The 6,348-nt window shown below is 39.4% G+C and overlaps 1 pseudogene; it reads right to left on the minus strand.

Annotated features, from left to right (window-relative positions):
• Window positions 629-3,555, minus strand: LOC109820822 (annotated as a pseudogene).

The following is a 6,348-nucleotide window of genomic DNA, read 5'->3' on the forward strand; positions in this document are numbered from 1 at the left end:
TAAATAAACCTAAAAAATAATTATGATATTTGATCACGTGCAGTGCACGTGCATTCCACCTGGTAAAATCAAACATGAGACTAGGAAAAGTGTCAATAACAATGAAAATTGGGTAAATATTATATTCTTTATTGCCATCCATACACAGCGACATCAAATATGAGGATTTGCCATATTCTTCTACTCTTTACCATTATGCAAGAAATTCCCAAGAGAGTTAACCAGCTTAAAGAAGTTTGAAGGCCAAGCAGTGATACCCATATGACGAGCGAAAATTTTCCGTAGTTTTGCAGAAAAAGGGAAGGGCAAAAATAGGTGCTCAATTGTCTCCAAATTATCTACACATGAAACACAGTTAGTGTAACCACGCCAACCTCTTTTTACACAGTTAGTGTAACCACCCCAACCTCTTTTTACTCAGCTAATGGTTCCTTGATCAAAAGCCAAGTAAATATTATCATCCTGTTCAGAAATGTTGAATTCCAAAAGAGATGATAAATTTCAGCAGAAACTATCTAGCATAAAGATTCTCACGTTAATCAAACTGATTTCCATGGGAATTTTGTGTGCGTGTGTGTGCGCGCGGGCGCGCGTCACATGCATAACACATATCCATGCCAGTGGTTCGTTACTGAATATTTGTTGTTGGACCTTCACTAAGCGGCAGGGCTCTCTGTCTCTCCTCTTGATTTCCCTTCCTCACGAACATATCTCTAACAATATGCAGTTCCCTGTTGATTTTGTCCATCTCCGTTCTCTCTGCTGGTAATTCATTCGAACATGAGATACCAATTCTAAGCATTGAAGTGACGCACTCGATTGCTCTTGCATAATTCATTGAAGTGACGCACTCGATTGCTCTTGCATAATTCATACTTTCAGCATCATCACATAGTGAGAGCAAATGAGCATCAATGATGTTTGCGATTCGTCCAGGAAATGCCCTCTTCACAAACGTAGGAAGAGTAAGACCTCCTACAAACATATCATCAGTGGGTCTCTTTCCAGTAAACATTTCAAGTAAAAGGATCCCATAGCTATACACATCTCCACGAGTTGAAACTTTGTGCCCCATTCCGTACTCTGTCATAGGTGAAATACATAGAAGCAATTACAATGGATTAGTTTGAGATAATTCCAAAAGGAAGAACAAAGTCAAACTGAGTACTACATTTTCTCCATAAAATTAATTTGCCAATATACGGAAAGATAGAGAGTATTTTCAGTGAAGTAAATAAGATGAACATATAGATGTCATAGATTGACTATGATTATAAAATTACATTTTTAAATTCAGAACATTCTAATGGAAATGTGTTAGTAAAACATGCGTGTATGCATTTGAAGTTTGCAAGTGTGAAGGAAATCAAACAACGCATTGTATTTAACTATAAAAGGAATATCTACCGTGAAGGTTAAGGTTCAAGTGGGAATCTTGTTTTCCCTTTTATAATTTTAGCCTACAAGAAATAACATCAACATATATGAAAGTAAGGAAATCGATAAGTAGAAGTTTTCACCTCGGGCGATATATCTAATAGTTCCTTTGAGACCAGCTGAACTTGTTGAGTACTGAGAAGAAACCTTTTTCAAAAACTTGGCTAACCCGAAGTCACCAACATGCGCAGTCATATTATCATCGAGAAGAATGATGCTTTGCTTCAGATCACAGTGAACAATTGGTTTTCCATAATTGTGGAGTTAATCCAAAGCATCAGCTACATCAATAGGTATATTTAATCTTCCCATAAGGTCCAGTTTTCTTGCTTTGAATTGCTCATTTGCTTTGGGATGCAACCCATCATCTAAACTACCGCTCTCCATAAGCTCAAAGACCACAGCTTTGAAGTCATTACCTTTGAAATCTGCACCTGAACATATTGTAAGGATCTTGAAAAGATTCTGATGCATAATGTTTTTCGCTGCTTCTCATTCTGCCATAAATCTCCTTGAAGCTACTTGTATTTGTAGCTTTAATACCTTTGCAGCAAAAAACTTTCGTACATACCCCCATTGAGTAGTCCTTTGAACACCATAAATGAACTTCACTCCCAATTATATTGTTCTCAGGGAATCAATTTGCTGCTCTTCCTAGTTCCCCATAAGGGACTTCTTCATTTTGATCATTTGTGGGTGATGAGTCCATAGATTTTCTTCTTAAACCTTTTCGATGGCATCAAAGAACAAGGAAGCAAAATAGAAAGATCAGTAATATAAATGAAATAGTTATCCCACAGATTACTACCGCTCTATGCGAGTCATGTTTCTTGTTAAAGGGTTTGGAAGGGCAAGCTGGCAGATGCATTTCCAGGTTCCCTCCACAAAGCTTTATGTCTCCAATAACTGAAACTGCACTTGAATTTTCAAACACCCCAAGTTGTGGCACTTCACCTTCAAGGTTATTGAAAGATAGATTCAAATAGTTTAGCAAATAAAAGTTTCGGAAAAAAATCTGGTATTTTTCCTGACAGGTAATTTATTGAAACATTGAGCTTCTCGATGCCTTTTAATGAGGCTAAAGAAGGAATACTTCCTTAAAAGAGATTTCCACTAAGGTAAAGCTCCTCCAGCACTTGACATTCAGCAAGAGTGGTAGGGATTGAGCTGGACAATTTGTTCATTCTGACATCAGATATGCTCAAGTTTCTTAAACTCCCCAAACTTCAGATGGTATTACCCCTGACCAACCTTAAAGTTAGAGAGTGTACGGATATGGAGAATATTTCTTTGGGTATGATGCCTGTAGATTTGTTATACTAGCTGGTATGTTTCTGCTCAGTTCATTAGAATCTAGATAAAGTTTATTCAATTGAGTAAGGTTACCTATATTAGGTGGGATGCTTCCAGTGAGGCCGTTGTTGTACAGTAAAAATAGAGTCAGAGAGGCAAGATTACCTATGCTAGATGGAATACTACCACTATGATTGTTATTGTACAGATATAGTCAAGTTAGATAAGTAAGGTTTTCAATGGTATGTGGGATGCTGCCATATAATTTTTTTCCGGACAAAGATAGAAAAGAAAGAGTGGAAAGGCTCGTTAATAATGATGGGATGCTGCCACTGAGAATGTTATTGTATAGGTAAAGTCTAGTTAGAGAAGTAATGTTACCTATGCTACCACGGAGTTTGTTATAGTATAAGTTAGAGATGTTGTTAGGTTACCTATACTAGGTGGGATGCTGCAAGTGAGTTTGTTATTGCATGGGGAAAGTTGAGTCAGAGAGGTAAGGTTACCTATGCTAGATGGGGTACCTTCTTCAAGAGAATTTGAACTCAAGTTAAGGATATTGCAAACGGGGAAGGTGACCAATCACTTGTGGGATGGATCCACTAATTTGATTGTTTGTGACCAATCTCTCATGACATTAGAAATAACTCCCACAAGGTCGAGAGAGCTCAAGTTCAAGTATACGACCCTTTGAGGATGTTGGAGGCCACCACAAGTGATGCCTGGTCAATGACAGAAATAAGCATGATCGTTCCACAAGGCCAGTGACCCTCTTGGATCACTAGATATCATGGATTTGAAGAAGTGATTGTCAATCGCTGACATTTTCGTGTTTTGGATGGAAGGTGGTGACGGAAGTGGAAGCTTTAGGGCATGAGAGGAGGACTAGAGCTGTGAACAGAGAAAAAAACTAACAGATGAGCCACTGGAATGGATTTTTGAAGATGATTCGAATGATATATGATCAAGCTCTTACAATCTATCTATAGATCTAAGGCCTTTCATTTTTCATATAAGAGTCTGAGTTAAATCTTAATTGTTTGCAAGTAAAGAATAATCAAAGGACGGGTCCCCAGTAAACCCACTTTCATGAATTAGTGCCACCAATATTCATCAATAACTGAAACGTACGTTGACAATGTCATGGCAGTTGAAGACATTGACTAACTTCGACCGGGTACAGAGGTTCTCCGCCCCCACAAAGAAAATGGCTGTGAAACTCCAGGAACTGTTTTTGTAACTTCAAGTTGGTCTATGTACTCTCCATCAAAGATGACCAGAATTTAATCTAAGTCTTCATTTACACCCAATTATATTATGACAGGATCTGCTATAATAATATGTGCATTGAAGTTGGCCCTTACTAGCTTTAACAATGAGAAAGAATTAATGTCGCTTCACAAGAAGTGGACCAGATATTATCGAGATCGATCAGATCATCACATTGAGTAGAGACCAAATAGCACAAAAAAAACCCCCCCGCCGCTCAATAGGCAATGTTTTGGTCATTTCTAAACCTAGTATTGAGCCGGCAAGAAGATTCACTTGAGAATCATAGGAAGGGCTGTGATACCGCCAAGCATTTAGTCCGCGATATCCGATAGCTGAGTCAGTGATTGAACGGTTTAAAATAATGGGTCTTTGAGAGTGCGCAAGTGTAATCATTGGCATAGCCAAAATTTGGCTCAGTGGATTGAAGGGGCCATAACGCGACGTGTTGCCCCTCAGTGGATGCTGCAAGATGTAGCCATCGTGGGCCAAACGGGCTTGCGGGGCCCGGGGCGTGAAAGGGCAAATTTAGTGCAAAAGCAAAACTTTTTTTTTATCGACAATGTCCAGCTGATTCTGATTAACCAAGAATTTGATGGCCATCAATTGCAAGTAAATTAGTCAGCAACTAAGATGATGAAAAAGTTTCAAAATTTGAAGACAAATAGGTAAAGCCCTCTGGAAAACAAAACCCCCAAAGAGGAGCCCCTTTTTCTACATTTTCTTTTTCTGACGCACCCTTATCCAAATATCTAGGACTATCAACATTTTTAATAGTAACAAACAGTTGTTAAGATTGCTGGAGACAACGATAAGATGGACGCTTTGTGAAGTTCAGAGAAAAAATGGTAAGAGAAATAGTTTTCAAGGTGACCGGCGGAACGTGCACGAGGCCTGAACTGATTTCTACTTGGTGAAGGCGGTCGACCGTCGCGATGGCGACCGTACGGCGGCCTGTAAATCAATTGCTTGCTCTGGGAGATTGGGTTGGGTCGGCGCAGCCTGTGATGGGTCGACCCGACAATTCATTATAGAATTGTAGTATTCTGTCGATTGGCTGGGTCGGTCGACGCGGGCGTCGGTTTGGCGGTCGACCGGCGCTGTCGGCTTTGAGTTGGGCTTGATTTTGTAACGCGTTTTATTTAGTTGGTATATAACGCCTAAACCTGCATTAATTAGAATTAAGTAAAGACTATTTGAACAGTCGCTTTGAGAGAGGATGTTACATCCTTTGTGGGAGGATGTTGTGAGAGATCTAGAGAGGGGCTTTTGTTGAGGGGTTTTGGTAGATCTTGAAAGCCGCTATTTGTAAATTCTACTTTATCTCTAATAGTAAACCCTTCGCTTACCCCGGTGGACGTAACACTTACCGAACTATGTAAATGGTTTTTTTTTTTTTTGTTCCCCTTTTTTGCTGTGGATGTTGATTTGTGTTTGTGTTTTTGGTTGTGATCTTTCTAGTATCTGTTCAGTGCAGCTATTTGGCTTTTCGAGTTCCAGCTACGCATAAACAGTGGGTATCAGAGCTTCGGGTTTGGATTTGTCTTTCGAAAGAATTCAGCTGGAGGATTCTTAGCTTGGGAGAGTTAGACTGCTAGCAACATGGGAGAGCAACACATGTGGGTCGTCTGCTTACAAAGGCCGATGACATGGAGTCCTAGCATCATAATATAAAGATTGATATTCCAAAAGTTCGATGACAAAGATCAATTTCCGATTGTGGAGGTGCCAGGTGGATGGATGCGTTGGATGCATAGAATTTGAGGAGGACTCTGAGTTACAAGAGAAACTGAAGACATGGAGCGACAAGGTTTGGAAGAAGATGAACAGAAAAAAGAAAAAAAAAAAAAAAAAAAAAAAAAAAAAAAAAAAAAAAAAAAAAAGAGCTTGTGGATGTTATTCGGTTATGCTTGACGGCTGGATCTTATTTATGGATGTGATGAAGGGCCGAGAAAGTCGACGAAAAGATTATGAGAAACGCTCAATGAAAAGTATCTTACAAAGAGAATTGAGAATTGACTTCACTTGAAGAAGAGGTTTTACCAGTTCAAGATGAAGAGGGAGGTTTCCATTAGGGAGAATGTAAATAACTTCATGAAGTTACTTTCAGATATGGCCAATGTAGACATCATGGTTGAGGATGAAGACAAGGCGATACTACTTTTATGTTCGTTGCTAGAGGATGATTATGGTACGTTCGTTCTCACTATGATCAATAGAAGAACTACTGTTAGTTACAAGGAGGTGACCTCAGCGCTGGTGAATTATGAGTTGAGAAAGAGTGATAGGAACCCTTCGAAAAGGCATCGAGAGATGCATTAGCAGTTCAAGGCTGTAGTCCAAACCGTC

This window comes from Asparagus officinalis, chromosome 8 (assembly GCF_001876935.1).
Source record: "Asparagus officinalis chromosome 8, Aspof.V1, whole genome shotgun sequence".
Taxonomy (NCBI): Eukaryota; Viridiplantae; Streptophyta; class Magnoliopsida; order Asparagales; family Asparagaceae; genus Asparagus; species Asparagus officinalis.